A 22,290-nucleotide genomic window follows, 5' to 3' on the forward strand; every position below is an offset into this window, starting at 1 on the left:
TTTTGATAAGTTGTGTTGCTATTCTCAATTAACTCTAAGTGTTTTTTTTTTATATAATTTCATTCCTGATTTCTTCCACTATCCATTGGTCATTCAATAGTGTATTATTTAGTCTCCAGGTGTTAGAGCAGCTTCTATTTTTAATTTTATCATTGAAGAAATCAGAAATGTTAAAGAACTTCATAGTGGTGAGCAGCACCAGGAAGAGAAGTTGTGTACAATGGGAGTGTCCAGTTAAGAGGAGCTCCTCTAGGTGTTTCATCCAGAGAAGGATATAAAGCAGGAACTGGCAGTGAAAGTGTGGGAAGAACAAGAGGAATAAGGGGAAGATCAAGAAGCCGTAGCCCACCTTTGAACTAGACCATGGAAATCCACACTCGCTGATGATTTCAGGAGGTACTGCTGCGGTCAGCTGGGAAGCCAGGAGAACATGCCTCTTTGATGCAGCTGAACACTGTCTATGATGTTCTCGGTGCTTGCAGCTGTCCATTGCTACTAGCTGTTCCTGGTGTTGGAGGCACAGCCCCAAACTAAAAAGTAAGTAAATAAATAAATAATTCTCCCAGTTGGCAAAATCCTTCTGGAAGGCAGCTGATAAGTGAATTAGCAAGATACTGTTTGTGGGCTTCCAGGCCTTGTGACATAAGGGGTCAGAGAAGGTCAGGAATGAAATTGAGAGTTAAGAGATGAATAACTGACACAAATTATTTCGTTCTCGACCCCTCCACCCCCATGCTTCACTTTCTCTTATTTTAGTCACAGTATCTAAATTGCTACTTCAGATAGACCCAAAGTTCAATAGTTCAATACAGAGGAAGTTAATTTTTAATTTCTTATTCATATACCTGTCCAGCATGGATATTCAGATCAGTGGAAAGAACTTTCCACCTCACAGTCATTTAAAAACCAAACTGACAGTGGCAGTGCCATCTTTAACACATGAATTTCAAAGTTGCTCTCAGTTTTATGAACCCAGAGAGCAGTAAGGACAGGTGGGGACACACACAAACACTTCCATTCTTCTGAGGACAACTTGTCCCTGTGGCTGTACCTAACTGCAAAGGAAGCTAGGAAATACAACCCAGGTGGGTGCTGAGAAGAGAGGAAAACAGTTTTGTATTCTGTTGGTGGTGTCTGCCATACCACACTTACCCTGAACGCAAAGATTTCGGGGCTTCAAATTGATCTGTTAATAAGCACAGGATAAAGAGTGTGGCTTGAGAAGAGTTTATGTGAAAAGAGTTGGAGGTTTTGTTAGCTTTTTTACTAAGAAATTTCTGTGAACATGATAGAAAAAAAGATGATGGACAGTTTAGATAACATGAAGAGAAACAAATAGCACTATTGAGAGAGTTCAAAGTCCCATCTCATTCTCCTATAAATTAATTATTGCACATCTTTATTCTACTGCTCTCATTGAAATTGTGAACAACCAGTGTGGTGAAGTGTCCATCAGTCTGAAAGAAAAACCACGGAGGGGACTGTGATGGTGGTCTCAGAAGGTGTGAAGTTTCAAGGAATGGAAAGGAGGCTTAGTGCGTGATTCCTGTGGGCAGGGCCTGTTGGCAGTAGAGGGTCCCTGGTAGCAGAGGAGACTGTTCAATAGGAGAGTTATCCAGGCATGTTACCTTATTAAAGATAGCGTTTCTTCATCCAGCTTTCAGTAAAAAGTAAGTTTCAAAAGGGTGACCATTTATAAGGGCAAAAGACTTGAGCAGAAATTCATAAATAAGAAAATGCTGCTGGGCCCATTGGTGTACATCTATAATCCCAGGGGCTCAGGAGGCTGAGGCAGGAGAATCATGAGTTCAAAGCCAGCCTCAGAAACTGTGAGGTGCTAAGCAACTCAGTGAGAACCTGTCTCTAAATAAAAGACATAATTGGGCTGGGGATGTGGCTCGGTGGTGGAGGGCCCCTGAGTTCAATTCCCAGTACCAAAAGAGGAAAAAAGAAAAATAAAATGCAAATAAAAATCCCAATAGTAATCAAAGACGTAAATTGTGATAGAAATGGTACGAATTTTAAAAAATAAAAGTAATCAATCCATTGAGTGTCCCCTCCTCACCCCCGCAAAAAAGCACATATTCATCTGATAATACTAAATTTTGGTGTGTTTTCAAACGATTAGCATTTTAATATATGCTTTGGGTATGTAAGCTAGTCATTTAGCAATATAATCCTGAGGCCTTTATAAGAAGGCCTTTATTTAATCTCTGACCTTGTGATTACATTTCTAGGAATTTTTACCAAAATAATTAGACAAATACATTATAAATACATAATAGAGTTATTTTCATTTTTGCATTATAAGAGTGACAGACTGAAAACAACCTAGAGTGGAATATTATGCAATATTTAAAAATATGATTTATTATATATCTTTAGTATAAATAAAGAAAATACCCTGAATATGGAAAGAAGAAACTGATAGAGAAGATACTGTAGGAAACACACCAGAGGGTAGGCTGCAAGTAGCTCTGAATTGTAAATTATGGATAATTCTTCAAATGCTTTTTAACAGTGTTTCTATATCTTCTAAATTATAAAATATTGATTTGATAATTAGGAGATATGAAATAGCAACTTATGTTGTAACAAGTAGAATGCAGTATGCTCTTAGTCACTTCAATATTAAAGTAGACAGCAGAGAAAGTAGGACAATTAGTGGGTTGGGTTGTCGGGGTGTTTTAGTCTGTTTGAGATATTTTAACAGAATACCATGGACTGGGTGGTTTACAAATAACAGACCAGGGCTCTCTGGGGTCTCTTATATTCTTTTTTTTGTTATTATTTTTTATTCTAATTTGTTATGTATGACAGCAGAATGCATTACAATTCATATTACACATATAGAGCACAATTTTTCATATCTCCAGTTGTACACAAAGTAGAGTCACAACCATTCATGTCTTCATACATGTACTTAGGGTAATGATGTCCATCTCATTCCACTGTCTTTCCTACCCTCCCATGCCTCCTCCCTTCCCCTTCCTCCCCTTTGCTCTATTTAGAGTTCGTCTAATCCTTCCATGCTCCCCGCCAACCCCATTATGAATCAGCATCCTTATATCAGAGAAAACATTCAGCTTTTGTTTTGGGGTGTATTGGCTGAATTCACTTAGCATTATATTCTCCAACTCCATCCATTTACCTGCATATGCCATGATTTTATTTTCTTTTAATGCTGAATAGTATTCCATTGTGTGTGTGTATGTATATATATATATATATATATATATAGAGAGAGAGAGAGAGAGAGAGAGAGAGAGAGAGAGAGAGAGTCTTTTATAAAGGCACTTATTCCATTCAAAAGGTGTTCATCCTTCTGACCTAATCACCTCTCAAAGGCCCCACACCCATCACACTGGGGACTAGTTGGTTTCAATATACAAACTTTGAGGGACACCAGCATTCAGTCTGTAGGAGAGAGTAAGGAATGGTCTAACTCTGCAGGGAGGTATATTCATCCCTGACATTATTTAGGATTGCTGGTTTCTTGTAATGATAAAAAGCAGACTGGCTTCTTCTTGGTTTCGTTACTGTTTCTCAATTCCTATTGTCTATATCTGGAATAAACTATTCCAACCCCATCTTGTATGTGTCTGATAAAAATGGTTCTTATATTTGGAGGAAAATCATTCTAAATCACAATCACTTTTAGAATCCCTTTTACCTTTGAGATAATGTGACTTTTTGAAACAAACATTCAAGGTTGTTGATGCTATGTTCCACACATACATTGTATTAAAGCCAGAAAACTTAATTTTCTTCAATACTTGGACTTGAACCCACAGCTTCACACACATGCTTGGCAAGCTCTCTACCGCTGAGTTATAGCTCCAGTCCTTTGTATTTTTTGAGATAGGGTCTCACTAAGTTGCTTGGGCTGATCTTGAACTTGCCATCCTCCAGCCTCAGCCTCCCAAGAAGCAGAGATTACAGGTGTGGACTACCATGCCTTGTTGTTGAGTACTGTGTATTCGTAATAAAACACATCTTATCAAAGTGAATTGACATGCCTTCAGATAAGGCAGTGTTCATACATTAATCCAAAATTTTTAAGAAAGCTCATGTAGGTATAACTTAAGAAGAGTGCTATGTATAAATGTCTCCTAATTTCTAAGAATTACAGTATGGCATTCTTACCAGGTAATGTAAATAGATTCAATGATATTGTGCTCTCTTCTGCCAGGTCTTTTATTAAAGCACTTACTTTACCAATTTAAGACACTGTCTTAAAACTATGTAAACATCTGCTTTTCAGGGTTAATGTGACAGGTGCTGTTTGTGCTGGTGAAGTGAGGCACCATCTGTATGGAAAGGTCATGCTTAATCATCTTGGCACTGATTTCTGCTTAGCAAAAGCATGGACTAAGATGAATCCTCAAACTCACCAGCTATTGCACTTAACATTTGCAAAAGCAGCCACTCACCCCGCAAAATGAGACTGAGTCAGGCTACACACTTTTGGATCTTGCAGGCCTTATCCAAATACTTTTGGTCTTCTTGGTCTAACTTTAGCTGAAAAGAACTGTACTAACCCATAGGTTTCAATGACAAACAGCAAACATTATTTGCCCAATTGATCAGCTGTGATGTTGCTGGGATTCTTAGCCTTCCAGAGGAACCAGGATAGATTCAGCTGTGAAAATGAATCAACCTTGAAATCACCCATGATAATGTGAGAACAGCTTAGCCAAAAAAGTTTTGGCCCTCCTGAGGTGGAAGTTAAGAAATGAATGGGAGTAGTAGAACTTTTCCTGGATAGTGTCTCAGAGAGAGCCTACTTCAATCGCCGCCATTTAATGGGTTAGAAAATATGGAGGCACTTGCCTGAACTTCTACTGCTGGTTGGAATGGATCCCACACTTCTGACTTAGCCACTGTTTTTTTCCTTACTGAGTCCTGGGATGCAAAAATCAGCAAATTTTAGTGCTGTTTTTAAAGCAACAAAATGTTTTCTGAGCTAGAATTAAATTAATGGGAACTTGAACCTCTACTTGGAGCCTGTACAAAACAAACTCCCTACAGGTAAAAACTGTGGCTTACATGTCCTTGTATGACTTTCTTTGAAATTGCACGAACAAATACATATTTCTTAAAATAACCCTGGAAGCTACAGGAGTAGATATTATAGGAAATATAACTACTCTCCCTGCCAGGTGGCCTTATTTTGTGGGTCAGCCTCACAGTCTGATGATGCTCCAGGGCCTCCACCGGTAGGACTCCTGTGGTGAGGATATGCTGCCACTAGGTGGCAGTCACACCGCACTGTGTGGAGGCTCTGGTTGGGCCTGTGTGGAGATTAGACCCTTTGCTCACCACTCCATAGACATATAGCTCTTTATTAAAGTAGCTAAATTTAAGTGATATTATCCAATGCCACATTTATAAATGATGCCAAATTAAATTTTCTAAATGATTCAAATATAATTTATTACCTGTCTCGCCAAGTTTCCAATAGCTCAATTCTTAATTCCTCTCTCTTTTTTCAAGCTTTGAAGTCTTCACCAAAAGAATTTGAATTAGTAAAAAGTGATTTGAATCTAAAACTTCAATTTTACTCCTTAAAAAAATGATTTTTGTTCCTGCAAACTCAATTATGTTCTCATGACTTTTTCCTTAACCTATTTGGTAAATACGGACCTTCACAACATTTCACTTTTCATTTAAAGTAAGGAATGCAGGTGACAATGAAACTCTTTAGTGTAGAATCCAGTCATTTAAGATGACAGGGAACAGTGAAACATCTTGACGGTGCTGAGTATTACAGTGGAAACTGGGAATAGCTCCCTATTTAAAGGGGAAACGATTTGGCCATTGCAATAATTTTGAAATAGATTTCATCACTGTTTCTTGCTGGCCCATGCTTCTGAGGTTTCTGAGGTTTTTCTGTTAATCCTGTAAATAAGGGATCTTTGGCATTTAAAATATTTTAATAGTACTTAAAGTGAAATTTCCCTTACCATGTATTTTTTTTTTGTGTGTGTGTGTGTGTATGTGTGTGTATTACAAGGTGATTTTTTTTCCGGAAGTTCAGGTAGGAGGTAGAATCAGGACGAAGGACAGAATTATGAGGAAGGAGAGGATGTTTTCAGAAAAAAAGAATTGCAAAGGGATCAGGGAAACTAAAAATAAAGATGGTGCAGTAGGTGACTGAGACAGTAATGTACTAGAAATAAAAAGAATAAATATGATCCTGAAGGGAATTTGAAGATATGGAGGTTGTGGAGGAGCAGAGGAGCTGGGATTGAGTGGGGGAAATGTGGAGTTAGCACAGTGAAGACCAAAGCCCCTCCCAGAGTGGTCTGCAGACCACCAGCTTCAAACCAGCATAGAGTTCTCTGGAATCTGCATCTTTGACAAGACTCCCCAGATGAATCTCACGCCCTCTAGAGGCTGAGGACCTTTAGAAGAGGCATTGGAAGAATCTGAAGATGAAAATGGTTTCCTGACAGATTTACAGGCTGCTAGGGAAATGATTTGTGTTTTAAGCCCGTGACAGGGAAATTCAGCACCACAGGACCTGACCAGCTATAGGTGTTTGTACCGTCAACACTCCTGCACTAAGGAAGGCTCACAAAAAAACAAATAAAAGACAATTTGTAAGCTTAACAGGAAACATTTTATTTTATGTAAATTATACCTCAATAAAGTTTGTTATTAATTTTTTTTTTTTAAAGGCGAGGGTATCACTCATTCCTTGGGCCATCTGTGTGTGGCTAAGGAGAAAAAGAGAACTTCCAGAAAGGAAAGGCCAGAGCTTTTTGCTCTTGGATGGCAGCAACTGAATAGCTTCCTGCTCTCTTGCCTCAGTGTCTCTTGGCCACAGCTCAGTGGAGACTCAGCTATGATGGCCACAGGACTTGGTGGCTCCCTGTGGCGATCCTGCCCTGCTCTCAGTGGCCTTCTTAGGTACTTGGTTACTTGTTAGCATGAATGGTCTTGGGGCCCAGAGGTCCCACACGAGGGGTCCTGAACATCATTCAGACTTTGAGTTCAAACACATAGACACTCTGATAGGGGAAGTGGGAAAGGAATGGGAGCCGAGTTTCAGGGAGTGAGAGAGAGGATTTCCCAGCAGGAAGCAAGTTCCCACGGGTGAGGACTCATGGCTTTAGGGGTGGGCAGATTGCAGTGGCTGTTGCTGGCCCTCACTCAACCTAATCTTGCTTACTCTCCAGCAAGACTGTGCGGCCTGGAAGGAAAATGCACAATTATGTTCAGTTGTGTTATTTCTTCCTAAGTGACCAAGCCATTTCAGCCTTCTGAGGTCATCTTTTCCTCTAATAGAAAACTTACTTTCAATAGAAAAATAATAATTCCAGGTTCCTCTGTCCCACATGCTGTGACAAGTCTAATGATGTGACAAGTCCAGTGATGTGGCAATCCAGTGGAATTTCCGCGAATCCTGGGGGCTTACACTCTCCGGGTCACTGTGTTCCCCCAACTTCTTGTCTCTGCTGAAATCTAGGTCACCAGCCAGCCAATGGCTGTCTGGGGTGGTTCTCCTCTCCCCACACCACCTGACCTCAGGCCACAGGGTTTTTCTAAACTTAGCTCTCTTGCCAAAGAGTTGTTCACAGCAGACTTTACCAAAGGTTTGCTCAGGGAAATGGAGGGAAGCTCACACTGTAGCAGAGCTCAGGGAAAAAACCCTAAACATTGAATTATAGACTAAACTGAGCCGAGTTTCTTCTTCAGTGCCTCCAAGGCGTGGTGCTGGGTGATCAACTTTGCCCTCCAGCCACTACTTTCCACCATCTGTGGGTGCCCTTTCCTCTCATCTCTCACACACCTGGTCCCCTCTCCAGCATGGAGGTGGCTATTGAAGGCAAATGATCTCACCTGGAACTGACCATTAAGCAGATGCAAAAACCTGCAGGTGACAGTAGGCTAGAGTGCACTGCCCTGGGTCTTGGAGGGATGCCAAGGGTCCCCTTCCTCTGTGGGTGGTTGGAGACAGGGTCTGCAGCAGCATTAAAATTAAACATTTTAATGCAATAGCATTAAACAATCAGAGACGTGAGGCAGAGGCTGCACTAAGAACAGAGCAAAGCTGCAGACAGAGGCCAGAGTATATGGGGGACTCCTCTTCCTCCCCTAGGGATTTTTAGACAGACCCAAGCATAGAGACCTGGCCATTAGCAGCTGGAGCCAGCATCCCTACAAACAAACTGGTGCAGTGGCCTCCCCCCACCCCCCACCCCCACACACAAATTAAACTGGATGTTTAATGCATGTGTTGGAATGGAAGGAAGGCAAGATCATTATCATTTTATAATATACATTACATGGTATGTAAAAGGTTTCATTTTTCAGAGAAATTTCTCCTATTTCCTTCTTTTCTATCTTCCTGAGAGCAATGAACGGTAGTTACTTACTTTCACAGATAAAACTGCTCCATTGTGTCAAACGGTAATTTTATCTTTGTTTCACATCATTGTCATCTATACTATTTTACAGTAAAACTTACTCCACTCAAATTAGAAGGACTTGTAGAATTAGAGTAAAAAGTAGTCAAAATCATGTGAAGGAATGCTGGAGGCCCAAGGTTTGAAGTAGTGCGTGTTTACGGGCACAAGCCTATGCATTCATATTATTAAAAGAGCAGCAATGAGGGCTGGGGTTGTGGCTCAGTGGTAGAGCGCTTGCCTAGCATGTGTGAGGCACTGGATTTGATTCTCAGCATCACATACAAATAAATAAAATCAAGGTCCATCAACAACTAAAAAATATTTAAAAGAAAAGAGCAGCGATAGAAAGGCAAGCTACTGTAATGGAAACGGATCTCAGGAACGAGGTCATCAAATATCATCTAGTACATTTGAAATACAAATACCATGTATTTCTCAATAAGTATCAGGTAAATAAACTATCTATTTGGAATCCTAGTTTCAGAGAAAAAGGTCAGAGACAATTACAGAAAAAATGCTTCATATTATCAGATCCATTTTTAATACAGTTGAGATCCTTTGGGAAAACTGTATTAGTCTTTCTTTTTATCGTGGATTCCTGTTGGTCCTTTGGTTGGCAATCCATTCTTACTTTCAGTTTACTTTGTTTCTATTGCTGGATTCTTTTATAGCTTTTCAAGACCATATATGACTAACAAAAGGAGAAATCACCTGGTATATGTATGGCTCCAGGAATTTCTTGTAGATCCAGAGCAGAATTGGAATGAAGGAATGCACACCATTGTCCCAGGCTCCAGCTCCTAAGCCACAACCAGGAAGCCCCAAAGGCAAAGTCTGCCATTTGTGGCGGGGGTGGGGGTGTGTGGGGGTGTGTGGTGGGGTGGGGTGTGGGGGGGGTGTGTGGTGGGGGGTGTGGGGGGGTGTGGGGGGGGAGTGGGGGGGTGGCAGGGGTGGGGTGGGGGGGTGGGGGTGGGTGGGGAATGAGCTCCTGTCCAGCCTGGTACAGTAACTTTCCTAGGACTGAGAAGCTTAGAGGCCCTGGGGAATATTCAATTAACTCTATTAAGGGATAGAATGAGGTACAGCATCTTGAGTATCCACACCTTTCTTTCAACATCCAGAAAAGATACACTGTCTTCTCAACATGGCAAACCAACAATAAGTGAAGTTATTCTAAGCTGTGGTCAGAGCTTCTTAAACTTCATTGTGCATGTACTTTATGGAGGGGTGTTGGCAGAATGGATCCCAACTGTAGATCTGAGGTGGAGCCTGAGGTTTTTATTTATGGCAAGCCCGCGGGTGATGCAGATGCCACTGGGGGTACAGACCTCACTTTGAGAAGTAAGCCTGTAAGCCACTTTGCCCCTTCCATATGCAAACAATAACAAAAATAGGCCCTGGGAAAAAAAGACAACTCTTAACCCAAACATTAGATAATTTTAGTGGACTGTAGGTTCTATGGTGAAGAGAAGGGGCTGTGGGAAAAGAGAGGAGTAGCCATCCTAAGGATCCTCCCATGGATACATTTGATGAGAACATCTATTTTATCCTCATTGGGTTAGTCCAGTAATAAGATGAACAACTCAACTCCCTACTCCAAGCTCTTTGTTCTGAGAGGCTTGACTGTTCACTTTCTCCTTAGTGCAGTCTTCTAACTAGTCAGTGACTCTCCATTTATTAAGTGGCTCACTGTGGCATTAGAAGAGATTTTTAGATTCCAACCTTGACCTTTTAATTATAGAATGCAGAAGGGCTTGGAACATTTTCAGAGAAGGAGATAAGGAGATTATTTGGGGAGACTCTGGTGCTCCTAACTAGCTTAGAGAGGCAGCAGCTATGTTTTCATGAGTGCACTCACCTTCCATTATCAGATCTGGTCCTAAGCACCTGACAAAACCTCACAATGCATCCAGCAAACCTTTGTCTCAGGGTTATTTGTTGTGGCATTAGTGACAGCAGCTGCACCTAGCCCTGGAAGTAACATGCATATTTAATCCCTGCCAGCATGAGGGGGCCACCCGTCTAGCTCTTCTTTTATACAGCCCTTTGCAGAGTAGCTTTCAAAGAGTTATAATTAGACTTTTAAAAGCACATAAACAAAATTCAAGCTACTCAACCCTGCCTGCCCAGCTTCAGAAGAAAAACATTTAAAAAAACATGGGGCAAGCCAGTTTCAAGTGGCAAGAAGCAGCTCTTTTTTTTTTTAATTGGGGATTATGCTTAAACATCGGAATTTAGCTGGAGAGTGGGACCAAAGCCCAGGGAACTCCCTGCGTCTGCCCTGCCTTCTTTGACCTTCTTTAACCAATGACTGGAAAGGCTCACTTGAGGGCTTTGATGGTCTGGGAAACTCAGCATGTAGGTTATGCCTTTAGAGAAATCTCTTAGCCGTAGAAGGTTCCACACATGTAATCCAACAGACCTGAATGGACACTGGTCAGCCATGAGATTTGGGATGCAGGCAAAAGAGGGCAGAACCCACCAACCCCAAACATCCTTATCTTGGACACTGATTGTTTTGAGTTAAAGATATTTGAAAGGTGTCAGATGCCAGAAGGGCACTCTGACTGCCTTTGTCATGTGAAAGGTGCCTGCCGTGTACCAGGAGGAAGAAAACATTCTTAACACCAGAGACAGGGGAGCTGAGGCCAAAAGAAATCTGTACAAACAAACCTTGTTTAACTAACCTTTATCTGTCTAGTCACTTTTCCAAAATTAACCTCCCTGGCCCAGGTTCCCTTGTCTAGGCACCGTTCATGGTTTGCTACTCTTTACCAAACCTAGTGTGAAAGCCTTTGGCTCTCACTGCTTCTTTGGGTCTTCATTTTTCTTATGAGTCCTCCATGTACATGTAAAAAAAAAATTATCAAAATATTTTTGCTTTTCTCCTATTAATGTTTTCTGTTGGTCCCTGCCTGAAACACTAAGCAGCTGGAGTTTTAAACTCCCCTACACAGTTAATGAGAGAGGTGCACATATGGCTTTTGCTTGGAGGAAAGGAGAACGCACAGGAGAATACTGCAGGCCACTAATAACACTTAACAGAGCCAGTTCATCAGAGCCAGGCTCCAGCTGGCCTGCCACTGTCATCCACTCACCTACTGGTGCAGAAGAAAATGCATTTGACTTTAAATTGTAAGTTAAATTAAAAAAAAAAAAAACAATTAAGAAGACTTGTTGCTCTATATTTCTGGTAGTCATAAAATATTTTCTATGAGTTACAGCGTGGGATCCCTGTCATTGATAAAACTAACACTACCCTCTACCTACTAACCCATACCTAATGCCCTGTACCTAATGCTATATACCAACTTATGCTTTATGAACTTTTTTTTTTTTTGGTACTAGAGATTGATCCCAAGGGTGATTAACCACTAAGCAACATCCCCAGTCCTTTTTAATGTTTTATTTTGAAACACAGTCTTACTAAGTCATTTGGGGCCTCACTGAATTGCTGAGGCTGGCTTTGAACTTGCAGTCCTCCTGCCTCAGCCTCCTGGGTTCCTGGGATTATAGGCATGCACCATAGCATCCAGCATGAAAGTATTTTAGATGCAGTAAAATTTATTTCTATTACCTAAATTGCTTGAGATGATTATTTAGAGGTTTCCTAAAACTATACTCAGTAGAGATCATATGTTAATCAATCACTTGAACTATTCCCTCTGCTGATCATCCCAGCCTCTGAAGAAGGAGGGGCCGGTGTTATTATTTTTGAGATGGAAACTAATGACATGAGGTTTGAATATGGAAATGGCAGTCAGCAGTGAAACCCTGACTCATACTCGGGTCTGACTTCATAGACCTTCCTCATACCCATCTGCTCTACCATTCCTGAGTCACCCAAAGAGTTGGGGGTTCCCTTTGGAGTGGGGAAGGGACTTCACTGTCTACATGCTAGACTCACATCCCTGCATGGAACAGGTACCTCCAGGCTCCAGATAGACAACTCTGAATATGAGGCAGACACAAAAGCCCCCACCTGACCTGGGAGGATTGGAGTCACAGAAGGGAAAATACATTTCTTAGGGTTTTACAAAACTATACTGTATGGGACAAATCACATAGATGTCTTCAAGAAATTTTTAAAAAGAGGAAAGAAAATCAATTTGCAAAATGACTTCCCAGCAATTCACAGAATGTACCTCCAATTATCCAAAAACAACCACCTCTGTTCCCTCTGACTCACCATTACCTCTTTTTACCTTGAATTTTAAAATGACAATACCATCAACACATAGGTAGGTTCAGAAATGGTTTATTTTTGGAAGAATGTTGAAGAACTGTGTGACCCACCTGTGGCAATTAAGCATCCTAGAGTGTTCTGCGTGAGCCGGTGGAGCAGGCATCCAGAGCACTGGCTGTCTTCCAGATTAGGCTGCTATATTTAGGCTGACCAAAAGTTCTCCCCTGCAACTGAACCCTAGGCTGCATTTTGGTTTCCTGACTTTGCATGAGGAGTGACCTGTTTCCTAGGGGGCCCTACCTTCTGAACCTGGCTCTGCCATTGCTCTGTAAGGGATTTTCACAGGGCAGGTCATTCAATCTCCAGGGCTCAGCCTGACCATCTATAGAATGGAATGGTTCATGGACTCCTGCCATGAAGAATAGTTAATTACTGGAAATGACTCTGGAAATCTGAAATACTGTGTGTCACCAGTGTCTTCCCTCAGGAAGATGGGAAGCAACATGTGCAGATGGCATTTTTTTTCACTGAGTATGTGACCCAGAGGAGCTGTGAGATTTAGACAAGTTTTAGCAGGAGAGGCCGAGACTCAGAAATGAGCCAACTGAGAGAGGCCCAGGGCAGAGGAAATTTAACTTGAGATGGTGCCCAAGGCTCAGAGAAGGGTCTGTACTTTGCCTTCCTCTTTAGTGCCCCATTGACCTTGTGTCATGGGAATCTGCATGTTGGAAAGCCATTGCCTAAAATCATTCCCATGAGTGGCAAGAAGGCAAATCCCACATTTTTACAAAGAATGCAGTTGTTTACTCATTTTTTGAAAGTTTGCATGTTGAAGGTTTGTTTTTAGAACCAAACATATTGGTGAAACTCAGTTTTGTTAAAGCATTCTCTTTGTTCCACATTTATTCATTTGTTTTGTAAGAAAAACAGCCACATAAAACAAAGCAAGAAAAAAAAACACCCCACAGTATCTTTGTGGAAACTACCTAAAAATCAAAGAAAGAAGTAGTGAATTTCCTAAGTGCATTTTTTTTCTTTCAGATGATTTTCTAATCTTCCCCAAACTGTAAGATGATGAACTAATGCAGGAATCAAGAACTATCTTTGGTTAAAGCTGGCAGATTTATGCAGGTTGCCTAATATAAGTGGAGGCATATATCTTATAATCCACAATAGGAACCCTAGGCTATGAATATTCTTTCTGTGTTATAGGCTATCATAAAGTTTCAGTTGGTTCAATACACTTTGAAAGTATAACTACAAATGAACTTATGAAAGTTCCAGATCTGGATATCAAGTATGCTTTGCATTTTTATCTCATTCATTCAAGAATATTTTACAAATGTTTTTTAAATGCAGTAAAAGCAAATACTGTCACCTAATTTGTTTGAGATGATAATCTGGATACTGGGCTTTTAAGATCACTTAAAAATATTGATTCTAATGATTCAAGTCCTTTAAACATTTTCAATCAATAAATAACAAATATTCTGGAAACACGAGGGAGTTAGCTTTACTTTAGAGAAATCTGGAACTCTTCTGCACATTTTTCCCTGAACCGTTTACTTTCAGTTACTGTTGGACTGTATGGTCAGAGGGTTGGTTGGCCCTTCTCTCCCTGGGGCACGTCATGTAGGCTGCAGGGTACAGAAGTGTGCTTCTGGGTTGCCACCTCTTTAGAGCTCCCCAAGGTCACAAGTGACACTGCCCCTCACTGAGAATCTTTGGGGAAAAGGATATTCTATGATTGAGTAGAAGTAAATACAACTTGTTGTTTTACACCAAAGGCAATTGCTAAAGTAAATAAGGTCCACTGTTGCTGAAATTAACATAAAGGAACCCCATCCTGTGCCACCAGGTCAAAGGCTTGGTCCCCCCTTAACAAGGCCAAAGATTGAGGCCTTCATGGAACTATTACAAGATCTCACGTAACATTTGCCTCAACACTCTGCTGAAGTGTTTCATAAATTTTTTTTTTCCCATAAAGTTTGAATGCTGAGCACATCTTCCATCTTTCTGTCTCCAATTTGGAAGATTCCCCAGAACAAGAACCATCTTTAAGTTTCCCCAAAGGTTAACTTTCCAAACAAATAAATGACCCCAACCATACAAAATATCACTAAATGTTCATGAATGTCTGACAGCACAGGCACCACTCTGTCAAATGCTGTGTGAGAACACGGCGGGAGTATGTCCAGTCACTGCTGGGTGATCTCCTCAGCCCAACAGTGGCCCCCAGGAAGCTCAGTTCCGATATCTTCCTCTGTGAACTGTTTTCCTTGGTGTTTCTTCTCCTTCATTGGGAATTATCTTCATCCCCCAATGGTTGGATTTGAAATCATATTCTAGTCTCAATCTATGGAGAGCTAATTCTGGTCGGGGCAGATCTAGATCTATAGGCACCAGTTTCTCTGTGGATGTGCTGTGGTCCTGTCCATGAGGTGGAATGTTCGTGAAAAGCACTGGGGAGGATGGCATGCAATCGCCTCCAACTGGAAACATCCAAGCCATTCTCTGCTACTTTCTGCACCATGGCCCATACACCAAATCTGCCTCTTTCTAAGCCATGCTCACAGCTTCTTGACCAGGTCAGGCCTTCATCTTCTCATTCCAAGAATATGGTGATTTCTTGTCTTAACTGGCCTTAAAAAAAAAAAAATCTCCAGTTCATCATTTATATCCCGGTAGCACAAGACTGCTTGTATATTAACATGCTCTATCCTGCTCAATTACGTCTCTTTAGTCTGACTTCTAAATTCCTCCTCATCTACCTTCAACCCACATTTTTTTTTTTTGGTATTGGGGATTGAATTCAGGGACCCTCAACCACTGAGCTGCGTCCCCAGTCCTATTTTGTGTTTTTTATTTAGAGACAGGGTCTCACTGAGTTGCTTAGCACTTCACTTTTGCTAGGGCTGGCTTTGAACTCGCGATTCTCCTGCCTCAGCCTCCAGAGCCTCTGGGATTACAGGCGTGCGCCACTGGGCCCGGCTTCAACCTACTTTTAATAACATATTTTGCATTGTATCCTCTCTAGGCACACTGGTCTCTCATCATTTTCCAAATACATCATGCCTGTGTGTATTCTTGTGCCTTCAATTATTTACAGTCTTCTTTTATCTTGGCGTATTGCTTTTCCCAGTCCACCCAGAAGAATTTTGTCTGTTCTTCAAATACAAGACAAAAATACCTCTAAGGAGTCATCCCAGAAAACTTCTCTCAAAATTAATCGCTTAGCATCTGCCTTGCTTTACCAAATTCTGTGCCTCTCATAGAGCCTCAGTCGCTCTCTGCCCCATTTAGCTTGCATCTCTTGTACTTAGCTTGTTTAGAGATTTGCAGTCTTTGAGGGCATAACTTGCCTCATTCATTCTTGTATTTCATTTCCTCCCTCAAACATTTGGCAGAGATATGCATAGAGGAAATGCTTACTGATTTTTTTTTTTTTTGCAAACAGACAAGGTAATAGCAAATAAAAAATAAGTTGCATTTTGGCTTAATTTACTTAGAATTAAATGGTAGCTCAGAGAGATTTAGGAATGTGCCAGAAGTTACAAGAACCTGGACTAATGGTCTGGAGTCACCTTTTCTGGGTTCTAAGCTCAACAGTGTTATACTATTACAGCTTTATGATCCTTTCGGGATAAAATGTCAGGCTTAGATGTAGCCATTGACTGTGACAGTTAACTAAGTACAGGTGTCCTCAAAAGCCATCTGTAAGGAGGACGATCTTGGGCCTGCTGCATGCTTACTAATCCCGAGGGTTGTGGAGGAGTACAGTGTCATTTTAATTCGGTTTGACTAGCAGCAGCTTTGTTTAGACACCTGCTCTTCTTCAGTAACTGAAGGTAACTGATATCTGTGTGCTCCTACGTGCCCAGACAGGATTCCAGTTCCAAAGAGTCAACTAAAATTATCTTTCTTGAGGGATCTATTTGAATCTGACATTTGCTCATTTATTTTCTTCAAAATGTTGTGGAGAGACCCATAGGCTGCTCATTACTATTCTGGGGAGAGATTTCCACATATTCTCTTAACAATCCACACGTTTCAGGCTTGGGAGTTCTCAGAATCCCAGGTGATTTGGAGGAAGGGAGGAAATGGCTGGAGGCTGGAGATGGACATCCTCCATATGGAGGTCCTCAGGAGAGACCTCCATCTGAGAAATGTCCTTGTGTGGCCTGTGCTGCTGATCTTGACTGTAGCACGCTCCTTCCTACCCTGGCCATCCTTGGCTCACTTACCCTTCAGTTTAATCTAAGACACCATCCTTGTTTCTGCTCCTCCTCCTTCTTTTTCTTCCTTCCTTCCTTTCTTGCTTTCTTTCTTTATTCTGGGGGTGGATCCCAGAGGTGCTTTACCACTGAGCCACATCCCCAGCCCTTTTTATTTATTTATTTTTATTTTGAGACAGGATCTTGCTAAATTGCCAAGGGTTTCCCTAAGTTTCTGAGGCTGGCTTCAAACTTGCAATCCTCCTGACTCAGCCTCCTAAATCGTTGGGATTCTAGGTGTGTACCACTGAGCCCGACTATGGTCTTTGTTTCTTGGGCCTTCCTGGATTGCTGCAGACCACTTCATCTCCCTTCTTACTAAAACTGCTTCTGCACTTCTTATCAGTACCAGGCAATTTGCATTTCTTGGCCTCTCACTGTTTTGAAGATGTTAATTTGACCTTCTTGGCCAGAAAGCAAGTCTTTTTAGGGCTGTTATTATCTTCCCTTTTTGCCTCCCACTGTGGCCTCTCTTGGTAAATACTCTGGGGCTGATTGGAAGCCACAGAAATTAAGTTCAATATAATGTAATTGAAGCTTAAGCCACTGGAGCCGTCTCTCGTTGCCCCTGATTCCCCAAACTCCTTCAGAATCTAAAACGTAGACTGAATTGTTGCTTTCAAAGGCATTTTCTTTAAGACTGAAATATCATGAATCTCATGTGAATGACAGCTTTGATTGCATTCAGGGGTCTCCCAGCCCAGGATGAGTAATATATATTTTTTAATATTTATTTTTTTAGTTGCAGTTGGACACAATACCTTTATTTATTTATTTTTGTGTGGTGCTGAGGATCAAACCCAGGGCCTTACACATGCTAGGTGAGCACTCTACTGCTGAGCCACAACCCCAGCCCAGAATGAGTAATATTTATAGGGTCTCAGTAGAAGAAATTTTCAGGGCACATGTTTTTTATCCTGTTAGTCACATGGAGAGGAAGGCAGCAACCAGAAAAATCCTTCAAAAAGGACAGGGTTAGGAGTTGTAGCTGGGGCTGGGGCTGGGGCTGCTGCTGGGGCTGGAATTGCGCGGTGCAGGGCAGTGCCTGATGGATGCCCTGCCTCTGTGGGAGTGCCCCAGCTGGTGTGGGCTTTCTACAGAGCTAGTCCAGGCTACTATGGCTGTACCACTAACATCAGCTAAAACTCTGGCCCTTCAGGATACACAGGAACAAGAGAAGATTGTGATTTTGAAACCAAAAGAAGAGGAACAATCTTGGGGATATGAGACCAGGCTACCTGGGAACCACTCTAGCAGCCAAGAGATCTTCCTCCAGTGCTTTAGGCAGCTCTGCTACCAAGAGACCCCTGGCCCAAGGGAGGCCCTGAGCCAACTATAGGTACTCTGTTGTGAATGGCTAAGACCAGAGACACACACCAAGGAACAGATCCTGGATTTACTGGTGCTGGAGCAATTCCTGACCATCCTGCCTGAGGAACTCTGGTCCTGGGTGGGGGAACATCACCCAAAGAATTAAGAGGAGGCTGTGACTGTGCTGGAAGATTTAGAGAAAGGACTTGAACCAGGACCGCAGGTGTCCAGGACCTGCAGATGGACCTGCACAGGAAGAGCCGTGGGAGAAGAAGGCATCTCTGGGACCAGCCCAGGAGGAACCAAGCATCCAGCTCCAACCTAAGGAGACCCAGCTCAAGTGTGAATCTCAGGAGACCCAGCCTTTGCCAGAGAGTGAACAGGTATTTTTACATTTTCCATCAGTTGTTGCAGAAGATGGCCCAGAACCCAAGGACAAAGGATCACTGCCACAGCTGCCCATTACCAAAGTGGAATCACAGATGTTCTCAGAAAAACTCACTACTGACATTTCTCCATTTGAAGCTACCTCTGAAGTTGAGGGCACCTTAGAACAGCAGCAAAGAAATTCCAAAGCAAAGAGACGGAAGTGGTCCCCTGCTCAAGGGAAAAGTTTCAGCAGATGGTTGTCACAAATAAGAAAACTCCCACAGGGAGGAAAGACCATGAACGTAGTGGATGTGGGAAAGCCTTCATTTATAACTCACATCTTGTAATCCACCAGAGAATTCATTCTGGAGAGAAACCCTATAAGTGTAGTGACTGTGGGAAAACTTTCAATCAGAGCTCAAACCTCATTCAGCATCAGAGAATTCATACTGGAGAGAAACTCTATGAATGTAGTGAATGTGGAAAGGCCTTCAGGTGGGGTGCTCATCTTGTTCAACATCAGAGGATTCATCCAGGAGAGAAGCCCTTGAGTGCAATGAGTGTGGGAAGGCCTTCAGTTAAAGCTCATATCTTAGTCAGCACTTGAAAATTCACAGTGGAGAGAAAACTTTTATATAAAAAGGATGTGGGAAACAGATGGAGTTCAGAGCTTATTAGACATCAGAGAGTTCATGCTAGCAAAGAGCCTTCCCAGTGTATTGAAGATGATAAAGTCTCCAGACAGACTTGTACTTTTGTCTAAGCTACTTAAGACTAGATCTCATAAAAGTTATAAGTATCTTAAGGTTTTCCCTGTGTCTTTCTTGATTTAGGAAAAACTGTCAATGTAGTGTCAATTGAAGATTTTATTAATTCATGTCCTTTGATTAAAATTAATATATCCATAGGATGCCTTTGGCTATAAGTAATAGCCAAATTGTGCTGCTGCTTCTTTCTGGCAGACCTTGAACAAGACTCTTAGCTGTCCACCAATACAATAAGGATAGTAATGCCTACTTCAGTAGAGTTCTAATGCTAGCACAGCATAACTGCTCAGGCAGTGATAGTTATTGATATTTTTTTTGTGACTAGATCTTTGTCCTGGCACACTGGATCTTTTGTCCTCTTCCTTGGAGAGGGTCACATCTGCAAACGTCCAAGCAGGAGACAGAATCTGCACTAGTAATTTGAAAAGGGAAATTTAATATAAAGAATTAACTAATAAAAGGGTATGATCTACTAAAGAATATAGAATTGTAGAATGAGAAACAGCTACTACCTCTAAGGCCAAGGGAAGCAAACTTAGAAGCTCCCCTTCCAGCCTCACAAGACTGAATTCAGACCTCACTGGACAGGGTGTGCTAATCCAGAGACATACTAAAGCCAGTCTGTACAGGCTTGCTAGAGCCAATTTTGCATTATCACTGCCTAAATCTGCACTGAAATTAGCTGTTAAGGGAATATTCACACCATGAAAATCAGCAAATGCAACAATCAAGAATTTTTGGTGTGCAGTTGGTTAAATATTTACCAACACAGCACTGGCTATGGCCCACTGAATGAATGGTTGACATTCACTGAGATGCAGCAGTCCAAGAAACCACGAGATGAGGTATCAGTAACATTCACCAAGGGGTACGTGCCACTGGATTTCCTGGACACTGATGGCAGCTGTACTCTTGAACAAGATGGTGGGGGGAAACCAACCCTAAAAGAAGCTCCTTCCTCTTATCTTGGTCTCTCCAGTGCCCTTAATTGTCAAAACCTTCCATTATACCACCTGACAAAGGAGAAATGTTTACAGGTCCAGCTGTAGTAAAGCAGAACAAAGAATGTTGGATTGAAGCTAAGAGGCAATACATTGATCATTGGCCTATATTAAAAAAAAAAAAAAAAGGACAGGCTAGCTCAAGACCAACTGGGGACAACTGAAACAGAGTGGGCTAGAAGCTACCACTTGCCCCAGTGGATGGTTAAAATCATCCTGAGAATTATCCAAACAGACAGACAAACATGAGGTTTCTCACTTTCTCTTGTCCAGTTTACAATATGGTTCTATGTTCAGATGTTAAGAAATTTATTACTATTTGTCTTCAGCATTCTATTAAAGCCTCTGAGGTTTTAATGTTGTTGGGAATTTCTTATTCTTGTAGTCGGAGTGTGTCTATAGATGATCTGGCAAATAGACAGTGTGCATTTGCTATAGTAAAGTGTGGAGAACTTCTATGATCCCTTGTGATAAAACAAGAGAGATGGTTGTTACAGTTCAAATTCTATCAAGTAAGGATGGATTTATGGAATGATAGAATTTTGTTACTTGGAGCTAGGTGGAGAGGTGCACACCTGTAATCCTAGGGACTTGAAACTTCAACATAGAATTGCTAGGTTGAAGACATACCCATTACAATTTTATTGAAAAATTACTATTCAAGTGAGCCTTTGTAAATCTAGTTCTACCTAGAGTTTATAAATGCTATGATTTTGTTCTTTTAATTTTCTGCCAATCTAATGAGGAAAATCTTTTCTCATTTTTTAAATTTGCATTCCACAATCACAATTCAGACTATGCATCTTTCATGGTTAATGTCTATTAATATATTTTATCTTTTTAGTTTGTGAGTTACCTATTCCTATTTTCTGCCTATCTTTACTGTTGGGTTGGTTGCGCATTTTAGGTATTAAAACTTGTCTCATGAAATGGATCACAAATACTGTCTATATGAAGTATGGATACTTGGCCTTTGAGGAAACAACAGAATTAGGAAGGTCATTTCCACATTTCCCTCACCTTCTTCTCTAGACGAATATAGGGATGTTGAGGAATTAGGAATATAAGAATGATATAGGAATAGAGGCCTTACAGGAATGATTTTCTGATCTTTCCTTGACGCAGGCCATGAGATTCATGTGAGAGGTGCCATCCACCTGAAGGAAAGAATCATTCTTATCTCTGAAGATGGGGGACTCACAGACAAGAATCAGAACAAACAGGCTTTACTAAGTTTCCCTTAGTTTATTATCACGTATGTTAGTCAGATTTCCATTCCTGTGATAAAAACAGCTCATTTCTCACCTGTAAAACAGGGATGGGACCATCTGTCTCATATCTCCATGGTGAAGGTTAAATAAGACATTTGAAAAATCACTTTCTACTTTCAGGCCTAAGAGCCAATCAATATATGTGGTTTCCTTTCTTTCCCAAAATGAATATAAAATATAATTTTATTTTAGAGTATATTACTTGGCCTGGTTATAACAGGACAGACTTTAACAACATTGCAGAAAGCAATAAAAAAAAAAACAGAAAAACAAAAAAGTGACCTAAAAGAATTTTAAGCCAAATACTTAAAATCAGTCTGAATATTCTTCCATAACAGAGTAACCTCACATAGAATTCATGGCATTTATGTACCTAAAAGGATAGAAATCCTGGGAGATGCTATACTTTCTTCTTTGATCCTGTTATGTCAGTAGAAGAAATTAGTTTCTTGAAAAATGGCAATTAGGGCAGAGGAAATGAGAGATGAAAAAAGTTATCATGAATTTATAAAAAAATGTAGAAGAGGAAGATATAAAAATACAAGAATGTCAATACAGCAAAATACTTAAGAGAATGGATTCTGGAATTCCATCTGTTTTTAGCTGGGTGACCACAGGCAAGTTACTTAACCTCTCTGTGCTTCACTTTTCTCTTTTACCTGTGCCTTATTTCCATCTTTAAAATGGTAATAAT

General features: G+C 41.1%; 1 long non-coding RNA gene and 2 pseudogenes across 1 annotated transcript in view; 2 read left to right on the forward strand and 1 right to left on the reverse strand.

Annotated features, from left to right (window-relative positions):
- Nucleotides 1-287: 287 nt before the first annotated feature.
- The window catches only part of LOC117794762 (uncharacterized), a 34,563-nt gene continuing 12,560 nt past the window's right edge, over nt 288-22,290 (forward strand). Inside the window, exon 1 of the long non-coding RNA XR_004618631.1 lies at nt 288-537. This is a non-coding gene — a long non-coding RNA (uncharacterized lncRNA). The remainder of the gene's footprint in view (nt 538-22,290) is intronic.
- On the reverse strand, nt 8,990-9,199 carry LOC114092885 (UPF0729 protein C18orf32 pseudogene; annotated as a pseudogene).
- LOC139706534 (zinc finger protein 232-like) lies at nt 17,983-19,347 on the forward strand (annotated as a pseudogene).

Source organism: Marmota flaviventris, chromosome 7 (genome assembly GCF_047511675.1).
Source record: "Marmota flaviventris isolate mMarFla1 chromosome 7, mMarFla1.hap1, whole genome shotgun sequence".
Lineage (NCBI taxonomy): Eukaryota > Metazoa > Chordata > Mammalia > Rodentia > Sciuridae > Marmota > Marmota flaviventris.